This window comes from Myxocyprinus asiaticus, chromosome 21 (assembly GCF_019703515.2).
Source record: "Myxocyprinus asiaticus isolate MX2 ecotype Aquarium Trade chromosome 21, UBuf_Myxa_2, whole genome shotgun sequence".
Taxonomy (NCBI): Eukaryota; Metazoa; Chordata; class Actinopteri; order Cypriniformes; family Catostomidae; genus Myxocyprinus; species Myxocyprinus asiaticus.
Genome location: NC_059364.1, coordinates 38,749,921 through 38,770,514, shown reverse-complemented (window position 1 = coordinate 38,770,514; position 20,594 = coordinate 38,749,921). Strand labels below are relative to the sequence as shown.

The window sequence follows — 20,594 nt, the reverse complement described above, 5'->3', positions numbered from 1 at the left end:
TCCTAAAATAACTTAATACTGTATTCATATGATTGGATTTACTGTCATCAGTAGTATGTCAGTATATCCACTGGAAACTTACTACAATCTTTGGAATGTGAAATAACTTTTTAGTGAATTATTTATTTATTTATTTATTTTAAATAATTTAATACTGTATTCATATTATTTGTCTTACTGTAAAAATCTCACTTGTAGTATCTCAGTCTATTAACTGGCAACCTACTAAAACATTTGAAATATAAAAATGTACTTTTTATGTTTTATGTTTAACTTGCACGTCAACTTGTGATTGGACACCGCCTGTGTTTAATGGTGAGTGGATTTTTCAGACGGTCCCTTAAGTACGCTAAGCAATGAAAGTGCATCTGAGCATTTTCAGTCATTATTCTGCAGCCACACCAACAGACAGTTCTGCGTGCAGTGTTTTATATATATATATATATATATATATATATATATATATATATATATATATATATATATATATATATCATAACATCAAGCCAAGTGTGCGAAATCTTTGAAAACTTGCAGCCGTCAGAGAGCGCGGGTACGAGAAACAGAATATCCCAAAAATATCGAACCTAAACTAACTTTACCCCGCTCTGGTGTGAGGGACTTGCTCATCATGGAAATGATGCGAAAGGAAGTTCATGAATGCTCGTCTCTCAAAAGCTCGACCAGTGAATTTAAAACCAGCATTTACACATAGGCTTCACATTTGTCAGATAATAAAAGGCACACAAAACTGCCACGTATACGACCCAGTAGGTAAAGGTTACCCATATTCCCATTCATGGATGTTGGAATGATCTGAGCTTGAAATTAGAACTCTTCACTTCAATGTAAAAATATATTGTCATATAGTAGATATTAAATGTAATAATATCTTCCAGTTTATTTGTTATTATTATTAAGCAATCACACTTGCAGTTGTGCGATATGGCCCTACATCAGCACTGCTGTGATTCGGCCACAGGCACGAGTGCCGCAGGTAATCATAGCAGTGCTGATTTAGGGCCATATAGTACAATTGCGAGTGTGATATTGCTTATATACAACAGTACAATGTAACAAGTACATTTTTAAAAATTAGGAAAAAAAACGCATTTGTGCATGGAACTACTTCCTTACGCGATGGATCAGAATCTGCCATTGCTGGTTCAAACCAAATGATGCGTCCGAGCCTCTCAAAAACATTACTTCAGAACTACTAGTATCACAGCTTGGACTGTTTCTAACATGTTATTGGAGAAACAAGGATGTGTGTGTGTGTGTGTGTGTGTGTGTGTGTGTGTGAGAGAGAGAGAGAGAGAGAGAGAGAGAGAGAAAGAGAGAGAGAGAGAGATGGAGCATGTTCGATCACCTGTTGATGATGCTGTAGTCTGTTAGTCAGCTTTCTGAAGATAATGTCATTTCGGTAAAATGCATCCTATTTTCTCAGTGGAAAAATAGCTGTCCAAGCGGGGGGTATTCCTCCTTTTTTCACGGTAGCTGGTGCGAAAGAGTCATTCACTATAGAAACTGCAATGTCCTCCGCCATTTTGTCCTCTCCAATGTGGAATGTCTAGTAAGAGGTAAGCGCCTTGAGTTTGTGTAATTAATCAGTCTGTTGTGATGAGCCTTAATGCTGAAGTTGTTAGTTTAAAGCTGTTTAAAGCAATTTTCCAGCTTTAGTAGTGTAGTAGTAATCCGAGCGATCACGTAGTGCTGATGAATATAAACACTGAGTGACGCTGACTCACTTCACGTCACCAACTGGCTCATAATACATACAAAAATGATCTTTTGCCTCCACCTGCTGACTAAAATATGTAATGTCACAAAATGTAATGTAAAGAGACAGATAGCTCTTAACACATCTGCACTGCTCTTACACTTTAGTTTAGAACGGCATGAACACAATCTGAGTGATGGTGGTGTGAGACCATCAGTGCTCATGGAACGTCTCTCGTCCAATCAGATTCGAGGACCAGAACTAACTGTTACTGTTAAACATCTTAATAAGTGTGTGTGTGTGTGTGTCACTCTTATTAATTGCTTCACGTGGCAGCGAAACCCTGTCTGCATTCACTGAACATTTTACAATTATGCGTAGGCACTGTGTCTGACTATTTGATGAGAGAGATAGCTCAGCTGCAATACACATGGCGAGTTTTGGAGAATAAATTTAATATTAACTGAGATGAATTCATCTGAACAATTAAACAGCAGAGAAATTTTATTCTGTGTCACAGCATTGAGGAAGACGATGGTGCAGGTTGTCCAATCAGAGGAAAGGGGCATTTCAGGTCCACCCAAATATGCGAATCAAATATTCAAGCCATATATTAGTGAAATCAAATAATCAAAATGCACAGTGTCCTGTGGCTATTTTTCCATTCTTAACTTGAGCATTAAATTGAAATTACGAAAAACAATTCATTATTTGTTTTTTAATATTGGTTTTGAAAACGAATAATTAAATAATAAGTCGTTTTTTGTTTTTCCAATTTTGAATTCCTTATTGAATATGAAATGAATGAATGACACACAGATTGTATTACAATGTATTTTTATTACTGGATGATAACATAGTATTCTTTAAAGTAAAGGCCTAATGTTCCTTGGAGTACTGTGTGAATACCATGGTATATGAATATGGAGATCATTCAGTAGCATACCAAAGGTATTAAAAGGTTTGTTCACTCAAAAATGAAAATGCCATCCCAGATGTGTATGACTTTCTTTCTTCTGCAGAATGCAAATTAAGATTTTTAGAAGAATATCTCAGCTGTGTAGGTCCATACAATGCAAGTGAATGGTGATCAGATCTTTGAAGCTCAAAAAGATTAAAAAGGCAGCATAAAAGTAATCAATATGACTCCAATGGTTAAATCCATGTCTTCATAAGTGATATGATAGGTATAGGTGAGAAACAGATCAATATTTAAGTATTTTTTTACTATAAATTCTCCTCCCTGCACAGTAGGTGGCGATATGCACGAAGAATGCGAATCACCAAAAACTAAAGTAGTATGAAAGTGGAGATTAATAGTAAAAAAGGACTTAAATAAAATTCTGTTTCTCAACCACATCTATCATATTACTTCTGAAGACATGGATTTAACCACTGGAGTATTATGGATTACTTTTATGCTGACTTCACCATTCACATGCATTGTATGGACCTACACAGCTGAAATATTCTTCTAAAAATCTTCGTTTGTGTTCAGCAGAAGAAAGAAAGTCATACACATCTGGGATGGCATAAAGGTGAGTAAATGATGAGAGAATTTTAAAGTACCATGTTATTGCCATTTGATACAATCACTGTACCATGATGCTGTCAGCACAGTACTTTTATGTATGGTCTGTGTTTATCTGTGCAACTTTTTGGTTTCATTTTAATATATATGCCAACACAATATGATTTTTTACAAATCAATGCATCATTTATTGTCAGCTTCTAAAAACTAGATCTAAAGGGCATTCAAGACAAGAGAAGCAATGTATTGCTAAACGAAAGCTGCATCACTTTGTCCGCGTCCCACCTGCTGTCTATCCAACGTTACATAATAAATTTCAACACTTGTGGACGCGCGGCGAACGCGTCGCGTCGGGATTCCTGAGGATTACCCGGCGTGCCCCGCGGGAAAGATGGCGCTGGACGGGAGAAGATGGAGTTAAACTTTATCCGAAATCTGGAACAGTCGTTATCTACACCTGCAATCAGCGGAATCACTTTATCTGCTCACTGAGAGATAACGGCAAGAGGACGAAGGGTCGGCGGTCGCTCGTGAAGGAGCACGCGGGCAGATTTTAGTGGACGTTAGCAAGTGTGTTAACCAGAGAGGGAAAAGAAGGAAAAGCGGGCAAAGTTTATTCACTTTAAGCAAGAGTCAAGACTGATCTTCACCAAACTCGGGCTTTAACTGCAGGAAATCAATCAGAGGTAGGCAAGAAATGAGTAAATATGTACCCCTCTGACACACAGTCTGATCAGGTGTTATGAAAGATATTTTTCATATATTGTTGATATACGCGGGCCAGACAGTCACCATTGAGATGAACTGATAAACACACCCAGCAGTGCTGTACTGAACATAAACATATATTTTATCTGCTTCTCGATCGCTATTTCCTCAAAGCAGTGATCGGATTACATATTAGTCAAGGTTACTATTCTTAAAAGTGCCGATGTCAGTGTTTCTCATACATATTTATTCGGTGGAGTCATTCATGGCCATTGGCAGTAAAAAATAAGCCCCCAGGCAGTGTAGTCTGTTTAATGCGGACTCTTTATTCACATGGTCTGTAAGTTTATAACAAAATATTTCATTATTAAATGATTTTCTTTCTTTCTTTTCGTGATCGCATATATACTGCCAACTAGATCCGGTTGTGAACGCGATCCTGAAAAACGATCTTATTTAATATACGATCTATTCTGGATGATGATCTCGTAACGTGATGGGATTATTACTTTTGTCCAAATGTCCTAGCGTGGAAATGTAGAACAACTTAACGGAATGCAATTCAGAATGATATTTTTTATATTTACAGCGTTTATAGATCAGCCTAATGTCATCGTTATCGTCAAACTGTCGATTTTATTCGATTTAAGTTTTGTGAGCGGTTTGCTCAATATTTATCTTGCAATATTAAATGTATTGCTAATATTTCCCCTTAAGTGATTTTTTTAATTTTTTTAAGCGCAAGCCACGCCCCACAGTCATGACTAAACCCTCAGGAACGTTTTCATTGGTCATCTCAATCACTGTGCTGATTGGCCACGCTACGCCCCAAGTGAGATTTTTTTTAATTAAATACACAAAATACAAAAATGTTAGGGTTACACAAATAGGTATACACAATTAAACATTACATACAATTTACAAATTATAAAAACAAACAAATAAAAGGGTTGACATGTTTTTTTCTGTGCGCTTGCTGGTGTTTAGCAGTATCAAAATACGATTTGAAATCTATAAAAAAAGAGGGGGAAAAAAACCCAGAAAAGAGGGGCTTGACAGATATGTGTGGAAAGAAAGAAAAAAAAAACTGCCAACACAATAAAAAGGTTTATATATATATATATATATATATATATATATATATATATATATATATATAAACATTCTTTTTTAATTCTTTAACTCATTCTTCATTCTTTAATAAAGCCTTGCAAACAATATGACTTCATAAAATGCTGTCCTAGCCTTGAATTCAAAACACTTCATCTGCATTAACTTGTCTACTAATTCACATTTTGTACCCCTTAGATTAGATGAATAATTAAAAACACAACATTCAAATATTTGTACCATTTCAAGCTTGGTGTGCACAATTCATCACCTCAGATCATGATAATACAATGTTCCTATCAACCCGTTCTTTCATAATTTTTAAACACCTCGTTTATAAATATTTTCTTAAATGTATTGTTTTACTAAATTAAGTAATTTGTAAGTTTGAATACCATGGTATTTGTAGTAGAAACCATAATAACCACAACATTATGATTTTTATTACCATAGTTTTAATTTTCCTATATAATTAATATGGTTTTACTATAAATATCAAGGTTAAAATATGGTTACTGTAGTAAAACCAGGGTCAGTTTATTGCCAAAAAAATTCCTGCCCTTGTCCTCTAAGGGGCTACGTACTAACAGAGTTCACCCATAGGCATTTTGTGAACCAAATTTATTAATGTAAATCATAGTACTATTATCAGACAGGGGTTATATCAAATTAATTGAATTCAAATTTGTAACCTTCAGATGTGAGGCTTGGTCTTTATCACAACCAGAGCAAACGTCCTCCACTGAGGGAGATCAGACTTAATACGATGAAGATGAAAATAAAAAACAAAATCACATTGAATTCTTCTGACATTAAAAACTACCGGCAGGCTTATTTATACTGTTGGTCGGCATCGGATCCATTCACAATCTTTCTGGAGTCTGAACTATTTACAGGTTACTGCGTGATTGAGATGACGGGTTTAGTTATGACTGCAGTGCGAGGTTTGCGCTTAAGTGGTTTGGGGGAAAAAAAATCATGCATTTCCCCATACAGTGTGTGATGTGTACCCATTAAGTAAGTAAGTCAGTCGAAGCAATATGCCGAGTCAGCTTTGCCTCAACGATCGCAAGTTTTTATTAATTAAAGTAATACAACTTGAGCAGGAATTGTGCTGGGATCGAGTTGTATGAGAGTCCTTTCTGAACCAATCAAGGAAGTGTCTTTAGAGGTCACCTGTATTATAATCTTCATTATTTGCTTTACGTCACCCCCAGCATGCAACATGATGCACATACCTATTTCCGGAGCTGCCAATGTAGATATAAGGCCGGAGCATCACTAATCCAGCTCTGTGTAAAGTAGATCAGTATCCTGATGTCATTGACTTCTCTGGCTGTGTCTCAAAACGCAGCGAGCTGCCTACCTAGACAGCATTTTTCAAAGGTTCAGAGACCGTGCCTATGGTGCCCAAAATGCTGTCTAGGTACCCTTAAATAGTTCTGTGCAGTGCAGTGATGGTATTGGATAATAATTAACTAGTGGTCATTTAATAACGTTTTTCAATGTCCAATACCAGCACCGATATCTAAAAAGCAGAGTGGCTGGTTTAATGTTGATTTATACCGTACATATATACAATTTACTGATAGCAAATAAGATTGCTGAATTTTAATATGATTTAACACTTAAGCTGTCAGTATATTTTGGAATTGACACCAGGGGCCTCTCATACCGAAAGCGTTCTTGCATTAAAAAAAGCTATATGTAGGGCAACGCAAGTAACAGAATACATGTCTCAAGATGCCCTTTTAAAAGTTGTTTACTATTTGGTATTTAATTACGTGCAGGATATGAATGATAGATTTCTAAAACTCAATTTTACCTTGTTAAAATGCTAATTCTTGATCTCAGTAAATACATTTGCACTAGTAAAAACTTGAATTATTTAAAAAAATTGTTGCAAAAATACCCATTCTTGATGTAATTTTTTTTTATTTTAACTAGTAAAAAACAATTTTGAGCGCTGTCATTTCATATTTTTTTTAATCGCGATTAATTGCAAAATGTTTCGTACTTAATTGCGATTATTCACAGTTTAAAGTGCTGAAATTTGACTCTTAATATACTACTTTTCCTGTCAAAATGCATTTATTTCCATCTTAGGAAAGAAAGCAAAACAACATGTAACAATATAATGCTTTATTTATTTATTTATTTTAAATATTTTTTAATTTTATCCCCTTTTCTCCACAATTTTGGAATGCCCAGTTCCCACTACTTAATAGGTCCTCGTGGTGGTGCGGTTACTCACCTCAGTCCGGGTGGTGGAGGACATGTCTCAGTTTCCTCCACTTCTGAGACTGTCAATCCGTGCATCTTATCACGTGGCTTGCTGTGCACAACACCGTGGAGACTCACAGCATGTGGAGGCTCATGCTACTCTCCATGATCCACACACAACTTGTCACGCACCCCATTGAGAGCGAGAACCACTTAATCGCGACCAAGTGGAGGTTACCCCATGTGACTTTACCCTCCCTAGCAACTGGGCCAATTTGGTTTCTTAGGGGACCTGGCTGGAGTCACTCAGCACACCCTGGATTCGATCTCACCACTCCAGGGGTGGTAGTCAGCGTCAATACTTGTTGAGCTACACAGGCCCCCAATATAATGTTTTATTAACATTTTCCAAACAAAGCCTTCCACAGTATAAAGATAGAAATACACTAAAATAGCACCAATTCAAGTAACATTAAATGTTTCCCAAAGTCTAAGAGGGAGTTTGACTTATTGAAAGAACTAGTCTCAACATAAACATTTTATATTTATTGCAATGGGCATTAAATCTCTCATCCTCCACAATATTAATCTGCCGGTCGACTGTGGTTATCCGCTTTCCTACATCATGATTCATAAGAGAGCGTCAGTTTAATGTCTCGTAGCGGACACATCGCCAATGTTACGCCCTCCCAACAAGTGTTTATGATGGTTTATGCTTTATTAACGGTAAAGGTGTTAATTGCGATTAAGAAAAATTAACATGTTAAACTGTTTAAATTAATTCTGACAGTTCTAATAAAAATAAATTCCATTACTTGTAAAATTACAGACATTTTTCACAATTTATATATTTCTTACTAGTAAAAATTATAATTTTTGATATCAGTAGTGTAGGGCTTTACTGGTTGTTTAGATCAGTGTTACTATCAGAAATAATTAATAATTCCTTAGTTATGAATTAATATTTAAACTAATTAATTGAATCTAACTCATTAAAACCTCATATGGGGCTCCAGTAAATGTAGTGCGCTACGTTTAGGAGCAAGTTTGGTTATTAGCAATAATTAATAATTATCAAAGATAATTATTAATTATTAAAATCAATAGAACATTGATGAGAATCAATGTTAGCTTTTTTAATCCTTTAAATCAACAATTATCAAAGATAATCGTTAATTGTTAACATTGATGAAACATTAATTAAAATTAACATTAGCTTATTGATCATTCAAATTCAACAATCATCAAAGATAATTATCAATTATCAAAAATCAACAGAATATTAATAAGGATTAACATTGACTGGGCACCACCCTGGAATCAGGGACTAATAACCAGATAGTATAACAGTCTCAATATTAGATTGTTTTCTTAGGAAAATCGACATCCGAAGAATATCGATTTTTGGGAAAAAAAACAATGAATGAAGGCTTGAATCCGAGCACTGACATCCCGTCAGCATGACACAGGCGTATGCAAAACAAACCAAAACACTTCTCTTTGTAATATAACAGTTGTGTGTAATTCTGTTGTGTGCCTCATCCAATAGGAGTTGAGAGTTCGATCCTTTAGTGAGCAAGGCTTCATGGGATTTGTAGTCTGTTTTGGACTCCCTTTGTTTGATTTTGTCATGATTTTTATCAATAAGATTTACAACTTGGTATGTGGGGGCTTGAATTAGGTTTTTACAACTGTGTTAGGCCTGCCTTTGTCTTCTATCTGAATACATGAGGCCCAACATTCCCCCCTTTGGTCTGAAGAATTGGTTGTTGTCCAGCATCTTTAGAGCAATTGAAGGGCCGAACAGTTCTTGTCGGTTCACAGTAACCTGTGGATTACGCCATCCATGTATTTCTGATAGGAAAGAAAATGGTTGCACAGTTCATACAGTTCATTAGAGTTCACAGAGGCTTAATCGTCTGGACAGAGATTGAGGCACATCTGGGCATAGAACTTCTAGCTAAATCTAAAACTACATTCATCACACACAAACATTTCAAGTTATTGGAAGGCACAGCATTAACCGTAACACAATCCTTTCTTGTTCTTTGGTCATAACACAAAATCAAAGTAAAACCTGACATTGGTTACTAGGAACAAAATGTTAGAGGAAAGGAGGGTTAAAGGTTGAAAGGCGTATCCTTGGAAATGATGGGGTTAACCTGTGGGATGGGCTCAGACTGGTGTGTAAAACGCGGCTGTATGAGAAGTGAGTCCAGTCTGGCCTGTAGGTGTTGAATGTATCTGTACATGGTGTGTGCAATAATTGCGATGATGATCCAACCACTAAGGAGGAGCCAGAGGGCAACCAAACTGATAGGGTGTTCTCGGTAAGATGACGATCTGCTTATGTGACTAGGAAATATAGTGGTCAAGCCAGTCGGTTTGAGACTGAACTTCACTAATTTCATCCCTTCAGCCTGAAGCTGCTGTTGAAGGGTGTCATCAATGGTGAGGCTGTGACCTCTAAATGCATCCATGATCTCAGTTTCTGCATCATGTTTGTTGACGTTGAGATGATGGAGGACAATATCGTCAGTGTGCACGGTGGCTCTTGGGGAACCATTAAGAACACCGTTGGGTTTGGTATCCTTAGTTTAGTGGCTGTATCATGGCGGTTGTATGACATTGGGACTTCGGTGGCTGGTGTGTTAATGAGCCAGCGATTGCCTGCTCGCTCTACCTTTGTCTCTGTTCCTTTATCTTTGATGGACATGCTACCATGACACTTGTTCCGGGAGGTAGTTAGTCACCTCTCTAACAAAGGGGTTGCGTTTTGACAAACCCAATGAATGTTCTTTGTCTTGGTACACATGTTTAGGTTAGGGATAAGGTAGAGCGAGGGGTCCTCATCATGGTAGGCGAGTGTTGGTGGTGTTTTGAGGTGAATGTGTGCATTACCTCTCTGAAAACCAAGATTAAATACAGTCTTTAGTCTATATATATTCTGCCTATGATGGTAGATTGAGGATAAATCCTATTTTGAGGTTCTGAGGATTTACATGGATTGGAATTTCAATGCCAAAACTATATGCCGTGTGTATCTTTGAAGGTTGCACAACGGAGATAGTAGCAGATCTAAGGATTTGTTTGACAAGGTCTAGCGAGACCAGGTAAGCTGGAATCCTTCCACCACTCAGACTGTTGACTGAGGAGCTAATTTCCCTGAGAAGGTCCTGCATTAGATCTCTAACGATACACGCATAAGTTGTTTTCTCTGACAAAGTCCCTAAAGCATGCAAAGTGTTATTGATAAGAACGGATTGCAAATTTACAGTGACTATAGTACCCTGAAGGGTTTTACCCAGGCCCTGTAATTGTTCTTATTGGAGTCGTTGTCTCTGCTGGATTATTTTGGACGATGGCGACGTGTGCACCAGAAGCTGGCGAATTGTTTTCTGGACCAAGTGGTTTCGGTATGTCAACCTGAGCCCATATGTGTCCACGATGGCAGTCAATGAGTGGAGCCAATCGGTTCAGTAGGTCCTGGCCAACTAACAGTGGTTCCGAATTAATGGGACATATGTAAACAGGGTCTATTAGCATCATCCCTTGAAAGGTGTCAATCCAGGCCCGTTTTGTGATAGACGACCTATCTTGCGTGTAGCTTGTGATGCTTACGTTGCAGGTCTCTGTCTATAACGGTTTGCCAAGGGAAAGCTTTGCTCTAGCCACATCTGCGAAGGTGTTGGAACCCATTAGACTATTTCGGAACCGGTAGTTCGTGGGTGCTGAATGACCCATGTGTCAGGCATTGCCCTTACGGCACAGATCGCCCAAGAAGGTCAGAAAAGGAGGGTGTGGCATGTTAGGAGTGACTGTTTTGGGGAGCAACTTGGACCCTGTTCTCCTTTTCCCGACCTACAAAGTAAACTTTGGTGTTAACGGGAGGGGGTACATCGTCTAGTCATACTGATGGGGTTTCAGTGCTGTGTTCCTTTGAGGAGGTCGGTGGACCTGGTGAACAACGGAGCACGTCAAGCTTAGTCACTAACTCAGTCAAGCATCTCCTTATATCCTCCATTTCCTCTCAAATCTTGTTCTCTGAGGGGATTTGAAACCTTGCCTACCCACTCACCTTCTTGTTTGGGTTTTCGTTCAAACCACGCATTTCCTTTCGGCCGGCGAATGTTTTGTTGTTTAGGCCTGCCGTGACCCTGGGGGTGTGTCTGGTCACCACCCCCCTGGTTCTGTTGCCTACGCTGCTGGCGGGGTGATCGGTGCCTCTGGGGTCTTGTTTTAGCGTTCACCTTAACGCGAGGCATTTCGTTGCCTTCAAGCGCTAGGTCTGCATATTCTGAGGCTTGGATCCCCAGGGCTCTGGCGTCACCTTCGTGCCCTCGGACAGGGCGCATGCGTGTCTCCCATGCCAGTTGCGCGTACTTTCTGACTTCCTGCATGGTGGGGTTGCTCGTTCTGCAGTGCATTGTGACGTCATATCGCATGCACTCGTGGAGGTTGTGAAGGACAAGAGACTTGAAAGGTCGTTCCTCCTCCAGACCTGGTGCGTTACTTCCTTGGAAGTACGTGGTTCTCAGGCGTCTATAATACTCACACGGAGTGTGTATTATAGCAATACCTCTAAACACACCAGGGCGTGATATGAGACTTAAATGTTTCCAATTGAGCAATCAAAAACAGATGAATGAGGGACTTATATATAAAAAAATCTATTTTAGAGTAAATCTTATAGACTGATGAAAAGAATGTATAGTCCCTACCAGATGGATTCAGAAGTCTCCAAATATCTGTAAGACCAAGATATTTACACATCCTGTGAAGCGTCAATGTTGCTCTAAGGGGCTTGCACACTTTTGTTTCACTATGATCAAGGACTGAGTCCATAAAAAGATTAAAGTCTCCTCCCAGTATTGTATCATGTGAGGTGCCAGCGGCTTGGAACATCCCTTCAAGATCTATAAAAAAGCCCTGATCATCAACGATCGGTGCATAAATATTAGCCAAAATAAGACTTTGCCCTTGAATTTCAGCTAAAACAATAATGACTCTTCCTAATTTATCTTTACTCTGTTTGAGACATTTGAATTGTAGATGTTTACTTATCAGTGTAATGACTCCCCTGCTCTTACTCGAACCAGCACTATAAAAAAAATGGCCACCACATATCTTTCCAAAATTTTCTGCTTCCTGCAGAGAAAGGTGCATTTCTTGAAGAAACACTATATTATATTTCTTACGCTTAAGAAGAGAAATAACCTTCTTTTTATGGGGTGCCCCAACCCATTCACATTCCACATGGAGAGAGACAATCCACTCATATTAACATTTGACATTTTGATATGTAAGAAAAAATAGATTGTGTCAAAAACAAGATTATAAAGACCACATTCCAACATTAGTGCAACCATTAAAACCTGAACTTCCCCCAGAACCAAACAAACAGAAAAAAGAAAAATGTGTGCATTAATCCCGCGCACGACATCGCCAACTGGCGACCATCTCTCCAAACACAAGCAGTCCATGTACGCCTACGAGGACCCCCGCGACAACTTTGCCGTCAGACTGCTCAAGACCGGTGTTTCTATAAACATTTTGTGAGACAGAATTATACAGCAAAAGATGATCTATAAAACAAACTCCAGCCAATAGGCAGAACAAACACAAAGAGCATGTAGATTCATCCACAAAACTGTCTCGAAGGTGTGCCACCCTACAAAATAAGCTCCAGCCGCTAGGCGGAACCAGCACAAAAAAAAAAAACTGCACAGTTTCCTCAAACAGTCTAGTGAATGTTCAGTGAGCCGTTCACTTGGCTGCATTGTGACGTACCACAAATATCTCACTCACTCCATTGACTTTATGAAGGACATCGCTTGCTGTTGGTATGTGAATGTTTTACAGCCCTCCTTAGCATCTATTCTCAATTTGGCCGGGAATATCAGTGCAAAAGCGACCTTCCGTTGATGTAAACGTTTCTTGCATTCCTTGAATCGATCACATTTCTCTCTTGTTGATTTCGCAAAGTCTGGAACAAGAAAATGCCTTCCTTTACTCCTCGCCTCACGTCACACAAGATCTTTATCGGATGATCTCAGAAATTTGGCCAGAATTGATCGGGGCCTATCTCCCTCAGTGGATCGACGAGCAGGAACCCTGTGAGCTCGCTCGATTTCCAGCTTATGGCCTGCTATGTCGAGCAGATTCGGAAGGAGCCCATCTAGGAATTTCACCATATCCTGTCCTTCTTCACCCTCAGGAATTCAGATGAAACAGACGTTATTCCACCGGCTACGGTTCTATGTTCTCCAACTTCTCCCAGACCCGCTCCAAATCCACCTTGGTCACTAGCGGATAAGCAGATAATTCTCTCTCCGATGACTCCAGATAATCAATCTGTTTCTCGACATCCCCCATTCTTGTAACCACCTCAGAGAACTTTGCTTCCATGGCAGTGATCGAACAATGTATCACGGCAAGATCCTCCAAGTCAGCAATGATCTTTGTCAGCATTGCTGACATGTTCAACATCTCTCGCCGCATTTCCCGCATCTCTCCGACCAAATCGACTCCCTGGCTGGCGGCCTGCTCAGGGGCATATGCTTGAGCACGTAAGTGTCTTTTAATGTCTCCAGAGCCCGAGGATTTTGAATTCTTTGACATATTGTCCTCCTAGAACAGTTAGAAATAGAGTGTATCGAATCTCACCGGTTTATGTCATTAAAAGTTTTAGCAAAGTGCACAGAGCTCGCCGTTCACAGTTCCGATCCTTGCATGGTGTCCTGGCTCTCTCATCATCATCCACAATATTAATCTGCCAGTTGACTGTGGCTATCCACTTTCCTACAGCAGTCGTGAAGCTGCATTCATGATTCGCATCAGGGTGGCAACACTAGCGTCGAGCACCGCTTTGAACTCACCCTGCGCCTTACGTAGGCTGAAAAATACTTGATTTCTTTGACAAGTCCCATCTGGGCTTGTTTTGTACATCAAATAGTGCTAAGAGCTCCTTTCTCCATCACTTTATCACTGACAGAGAAGCGCTGTCAGAGATTCTTTTATTTAATGAGATAACCTCTAAGGCTCTATCATAGGAGAGAGCGTAACAGTCAAGTTTAGTGTGTTACAACAGTTCCTATGTCTATGGGACCACCACGTATGCTAAGCTTGTAGGCACTACTTGGTTGAAGGGCTCTGGTGCTGTGGTGTGTGTGTCAGTGTAATGACTCTGGGCGGACACATTACAGAAGTTCCGCCCTTCACACCAGTGTTTATGCTGTATTAATGGTAAATGCGTTAATGCTTAAAATGAATCGCATGCGTTAACATGTTAATTCTGACAGCTCTAATCTCAATATTTATGTATTTATTCTTAAATGACTTAAAAGGATGATTTGTTTTCAATTAGACGAAGCGTAATTTTAGCTAGAGGTCGACCGATATATTGCCGAGGCTCTGACTTTTTTTAATTATAGCATTGGCCGATACATTTTCATGTTTGACAGATTTTGTTTCTTGAGGGCACCACATGCAATCACCTGCTTGCATGTGAAGCGACTGAGACATGTAAACGACCAGTCAAGGTTTTTGTTATGTGCATCATGTTACTACAACAATAGTGCAGCAGAGTCTCTTTTAAATGGTCCACATATCAGAGCCGCAACAGACGCATTTGAGCTCATAATGTTAGTGCTCACCTGTTTTATTGTCCCTCTCTCTCCTCAGCAGTTCTCTGCCACTTTTGACCTTCTTGTCTAATGATAAAAAGGCAAATATCAATAAAACTAATATCATATACAGTCTTCTAATATGCACATACTGTATCTTGTTTAAACAGATGTAATACACAAACCTCAAACAACTTCAGCAGATCCAGCATCCTGTGGAGTGCTCATTTATTACCACGTATACTATCAGCCTTTCCTCAGCAGTTCTCTGTAACTTTTCTAATGATAAAAGGCAAATATCAATAAAACTTCTATTATATACTGTTTGCAAATATTCAGATATCTCGGTTAAACAGATGTAATTCACGAACCTCACGAAAATCTAGCGTTTTCTTCCCGTTGAGCGCTCAACTAATATCTTCATCTAAAGCGTGTATTCTATCAGCCAGAATCAAAACTTCAGGAACAAAAGTTCCTCTGATTCACAAATTATGATGGTCAGTGGTCACAATCCAAGCAGGCGATCAAGGCTGTTTAAACTGTCAGGAGATTGCTACTGCTCGCTGGATCCGCACAAGTCTTTTTTAGCAAGTCAGTCCACTGTCGGCCATGTTTGGAACGCTCTCAGGAGGCTATTTGCAGTCATGACAGTTCAGCTCCTGTCTACTTGAATGGGGACAGACCGAACTCTCCAAAACAGTTGGTGAAGTTTACGATCAAAGAACATATTTCAAATCAGCAATAAAATCTGACAACACTGGTATCATAAATTGTGCTTCTTTACCTCAGATTACACTAAAAAAACAAATTTTCCCCAGCTTGAATAGCTAATGCGCATGCGTGTTCTCGAGTTTATTGACAGGCGATGTCTGTATATAAAAGGTGATTGGCTCTTTTACATGTAAGGCGGGACTTCATATCTACATCCGTTAACTGCAGTTGGGTGTTCTAGTTTCTCCCATTCATTTTAATAGAAGTGGCCCGTCTCTGCTAAATAGTCTCTGGTGCAACTTCAAGGTAAAAGCGCTTCATGTGTGGTATAAGTAATTGTCTTATTCACTACGCACTGTAAGTACAATTGGTTTGATTCAGTATTTTTTGAGTAAGTGTGATTGCTAACGTGGACATGCCATCTATGGTTGCTGGACTACTGTGTGTACTGTTATTTCCTTCTTCCTAATATATTAACAATTTCTTCATGTGCAAAAAATTAATCAAATTTGATGACTAAACAGAAATAGAAGAAACTGCTATCTACCATTTAAAATACAGTATTATTTTTTTAGATTATTTTTTACAAAGTTAAAGTTTTGTGTGAAATTGAGTAAATATAGTGCTAAATAAGAATTTATTATTATTTTATTTTTTTTAGCAATTTTATGTTTGTTATTTTCTATATTAAATTGTTTGGTATATCGGCATTGTATCGCCCTGTCGGCCACACTGCTCTCTGGAAATCGGTCGACCACTAATTTTAACCAAACAACTATTGTAACTATTTTACTCTGCATAAAACATTTAAAATTTACCTAGAGTAAAAATATAGTTAAAAGTAATCTTTTTTTCACAGTAAATTTTTAGTAAAGCATTTTAATGCATGAAAAATGCCACATGGTGACTTCCATGAACATTGAGTGATGATGCAAATTAATCTCTAAATTAGTTGTATACCAATTCAAGTGGACAGTTTGAACTGTGCGTTTAAATGGTTTGATTGCTTCTTGTGAGCAGTTTTCTGCATCTTCTCACGCTCCAATCACTGACTGTGTGGGCTCTGTTAGCACTTCACACATCCGTTGGTGTGTGTGGATTCTTTAAGAGGCTTGCGACCGGGTGACGGGTTGCAGGGATTTGTGCTAGGTAGTCTAGTGCGATAGCACAGCCCCCCTGTGGAGGTTTATCAATTAGGAAACAACCAGTGTGAAAATGTTTAGGGATGGATTTGTTGAAAGATTACTCTGTCAAGTACTGCTGCATGTTGCTCGATTTAGCTAAAGAGGATGTGTGCAGTCTGGAGGGTTTAATTGGGAGAACGTGGTTGAGAGTCGGTTAATTGAACTTTAAGTCTTCTTCCATTATGTGAGGTGCCATCAGATATGTAATTTTTAATCAAGGGTTTCCACTCACCTATTTTTCTGCAAATTGTGGTATATCATACAAAGAAATTGCTTGATGTAAACACCAAGATGTGAATAAAATTTCCACAGTGTACATAAAAAACGTATACGCTCACTTGAGATGGATACAATTTTTATTTGGTAAGATCTATTCGGTAAGGTAACGGAACAATTCACTCATAACTGGACTAACCAGTATACTAATATCATTACATGGCATCTCAGATGTTGCTCTGGTCATTCCGAAATACCGGAGCCAAAGCCTGCCTCAAAATAATTGGCAACCACCAACCAGAATTGTCTTGACACACTGTCACTCTCAGACATGTGACCGATCACTAGAAAACATAAGTCAAGTTCACCAGAGTGTTTTGTCTGCATGCTTTTAAAGGGATAGTTCACCCAGAAATGAAAATTCTCATCATTTACTCACCCTCATGCCATCCCAGATGTGTATGACTTTCTTTTATCTGCAGGACACAAACAAAGATTTTTAGAAGAATATTTCAGCTCTGTGGGTCCATACAATGTAAGTGAATAGTGGCCAGAACTTTGAAGGTCCAAAAAGCATATAAAGGCAGCAAAATAATAATAATAATAATTAGTATCATCGCAACAACAATAATAGTACTTCAGTGTTGAATTACTTACATTTTTGCATTGAATTGGACTGCGTTCCAAAATGTAACATTAAATGAAAAGTGGATTGAGACCCTATTACAACTGGACCAAACTGGACCAACAAGAGGTCCGAGTCGAATTTTTTAGTCCAGGTTAAATGTGAATGCAAACAGTTCTCGGTTCACTTTTGGACCAAACGAATGATGTGCGACTTTCTGTTGGCAGCAGAGCATGTTCAAAACACGAATTAATTTAGAGATAAAAGGCTTGCTTGCTAATTTGTAGTTTATGCACATCCTGTTTAACATGTGAGCTGCTGTTTCAAAGTTATTTTATGCCTTTTTGTTATTTTTGCCTTGATATCTAAGCAGCAACAGAGGTGTTAATTATTTCATAATTAAGCAATTCAAATAAATTGCAAAATGTGTCCAAATATTTGCAATATGACCAAATCGTGCAGACCAACTCCAGACCATCACCTTGAACACACATTTCAAAGCAAGAATCATGTGCTTTTTCTTTTGCTTGACATACAAAGCAGGGCTGTTGAAGACGACCTTGCAGTTAAAATTGGTGTTGAATTTCATATTCACTCAGTTCATCAGCATTTGCCCACACACTGCATAGGCTTTCACTCAGAAATTATATGAGTCAGTATTTTCTGAAGCAACCGTTTGAACCGTTGAACCATTTCAATCTTCAAATACATTAAGATAAATAAACCATTGTTTTCACTATATGGGGCAGTATTGGAAAGAAGCACCTGTGAGGTTCTTCAGAAATGCCAAGGTCATGTCATTCATGCTACAGTCGGATTTGTCCGAGGCTGTAGTGGCATTGGAAGCCACAAGTGTTATCGTTCTACAAAATATTTGTATCATTTCAAAGGGTTTCATGGATTTATCTGTCACTAAAAAGTCTACAAGCACCTTGTTTGCTGAGAAGCGACCTACATGTTGCACTGTTTTGGAGGCTTCTTTGGAATGCACTAAAATAATTTTTGAACGGAAGGGAGCACGAATTGTGAGGATTGTGTGGCAACATACCTTGGCTGAGCTCCCATTCTTGTGGAATGCTCCTCCGTAACCAGCATTCAAATCTTGTGCAAATTTAACCTCCACTTGCTTGCTCCTATTGTAAACTTGTCTGAGGGGTATTCCAGAAAGCAAGGCTAACTCACCGTGACATAAACCCTGAACTCTCGGTTGATTAACCCAAAACTTGCTTACTTGCTGTATGTGGGTTCCAGAACACCTGCGTGGGGTTAGTTCACTCAACAGTGTGCTTGAAACTCAGAGTTTGTGCATGTTAACGATGAACTCAGAAAGGCATTCTCAGCAGAACATGTAATTTAGAGAAGGACCATACTGTAGCTTCTAATGGAGCATCAGAAAGACTTTTCATTAAATCACTTGACCACCAGCTAAAGGAGGGCACTGTAGGTTACTCTAAATGACAGCATGCCTAATTTATATTTTCAGATATTAAAGAGAGTACAGTTAACAAGTCTGGAAATGTGTGCATTTATATGTACTGTATAGTACATGAATTAAAGTGATAAGGAATCAAATCTCTAACCTCCATGATATATCTTTGGTCTGTGAAGTGATCACATATTATCTAGTTAGTCAAGAAGAAGAATGAGTGATTTAATTGCTTAAGCTTTGAATTGGCAGAATTTATGATTATGAGTATGATTTAGTGTTGATGAAATTATAACAATGTTTACTTTTAATTGTTTATTTTGTAATACATTGTAGAGTATTGCAGGAGTGCATATTTTATTTCCCTTATTTGTTTGAATGAGCAGCTGGAAGCAGTGAAGCACAAACATTTCAAAATAAGAGTCCCCGCTGTATTTCAGCCTTTAAAGTTAACAGAATCTCTCCTGCTGTACTGTCCAAACCGAGTCCTTGGTCTGTCAGGGGTATCAGTTTGAGCACGTAAGTGTCTTTTAATGTCTCCAGAGCCCAAGGATTTTAAATTCTTTGACATATTGTCTTCATAGAACAGTTATGGAACAGAATCTCACCGGTTTATGACACAAAAATTATTCAAAATTAGCAAAGTGCGCAGAGCTCGCCATTCACACGTCTGACCCTCGCGTGGTGCCACGCGACTCTCCTTTCCAATGTGTTAAAAATATTACAGTATTAAAAACTTATCATTAAAAGAAAAAGCACAATGTACACAATTTGTTCACTTTTGAATGCAAATCTGCAGTGTGTGTGAGACTGGAAATGCCAGGTAGAAGAAGATTTGTGAGGTACAGTAAAGTTTGCATTTTACCATAATAATGCTTTAAAAGTATAATCGTGTGCGTAATCTGAGTCCACGCCCACTGCATCGCTATCAGAAGGGCACGCATGTGCTGACAACTTCTGAAATTACTGACATTTACCTGAAATAAACCAACTCTGGAACATAACCTGCAGTTGAAGACAGAAGTTTACATACACCTTAGACAAATACATTTAATTTTAGAAAACATTCCCTGTCTTGGGTCAGTTAGGATCACTACTTTATTTTAAGAATTTGAAATGTCAGAATAATAGCAGAGAGAATGATTTCTTTCAGCTTTTATTTCTTTCATCACATTCCCAGTGGGTCAGAAATGTACATACACTTTGTTAGTATTTGGTAGCATTGCCTTTAAATTGTTTAACTTGGGTCAAACATTTTGGGTAGCCTTCCACAAGCTTCTCACAATAAATTGTTGGAATTTTGGCCCATTCCTCCAGACAGAACCTGAGTAACCGAGTTCCTCCTTGCTTGCACACGCTTTTTCAGTTCTGCCCACAAATTTTCTATCGGATTGAGGTCTGGGCTTTGTGATGGCCACTCCAGTGCCTTGACTTTGTTGTACTTAAGCCATTTTGCCACAACTTTGGAGGTATGCTTATGGTCATTGTCCATTTGGCTGATGTCTTGAGATGTTG

General features: G+C 38.6%; 1 protein-coding gene across 3 annotated transcripts in view; it reads left to right on the top strand.

Annotated features, from left to right (window-relative positions):
• Positions 1 to 3,637: 3,637 nt before the first annotated feature.
• Positions 3,638 to 20,594, top strand: part of LOC127412292 (tight junction-associated protein 1-like) — a 144,436-nt gene continuing 127,479 nt past the window's right edge. For all 3 annotated transcript variants that reach the window (XM_051648531.1, XM_051648530.1, XM_051648532.1), the window contains exon 1: positions 3,638 to 3,937. The gene's annotated coding sequence lies outside the window, so the exon portion shown is untranslated. The remainder of the gene's footprint in view (positions 3,938 to 20,594) is intronic.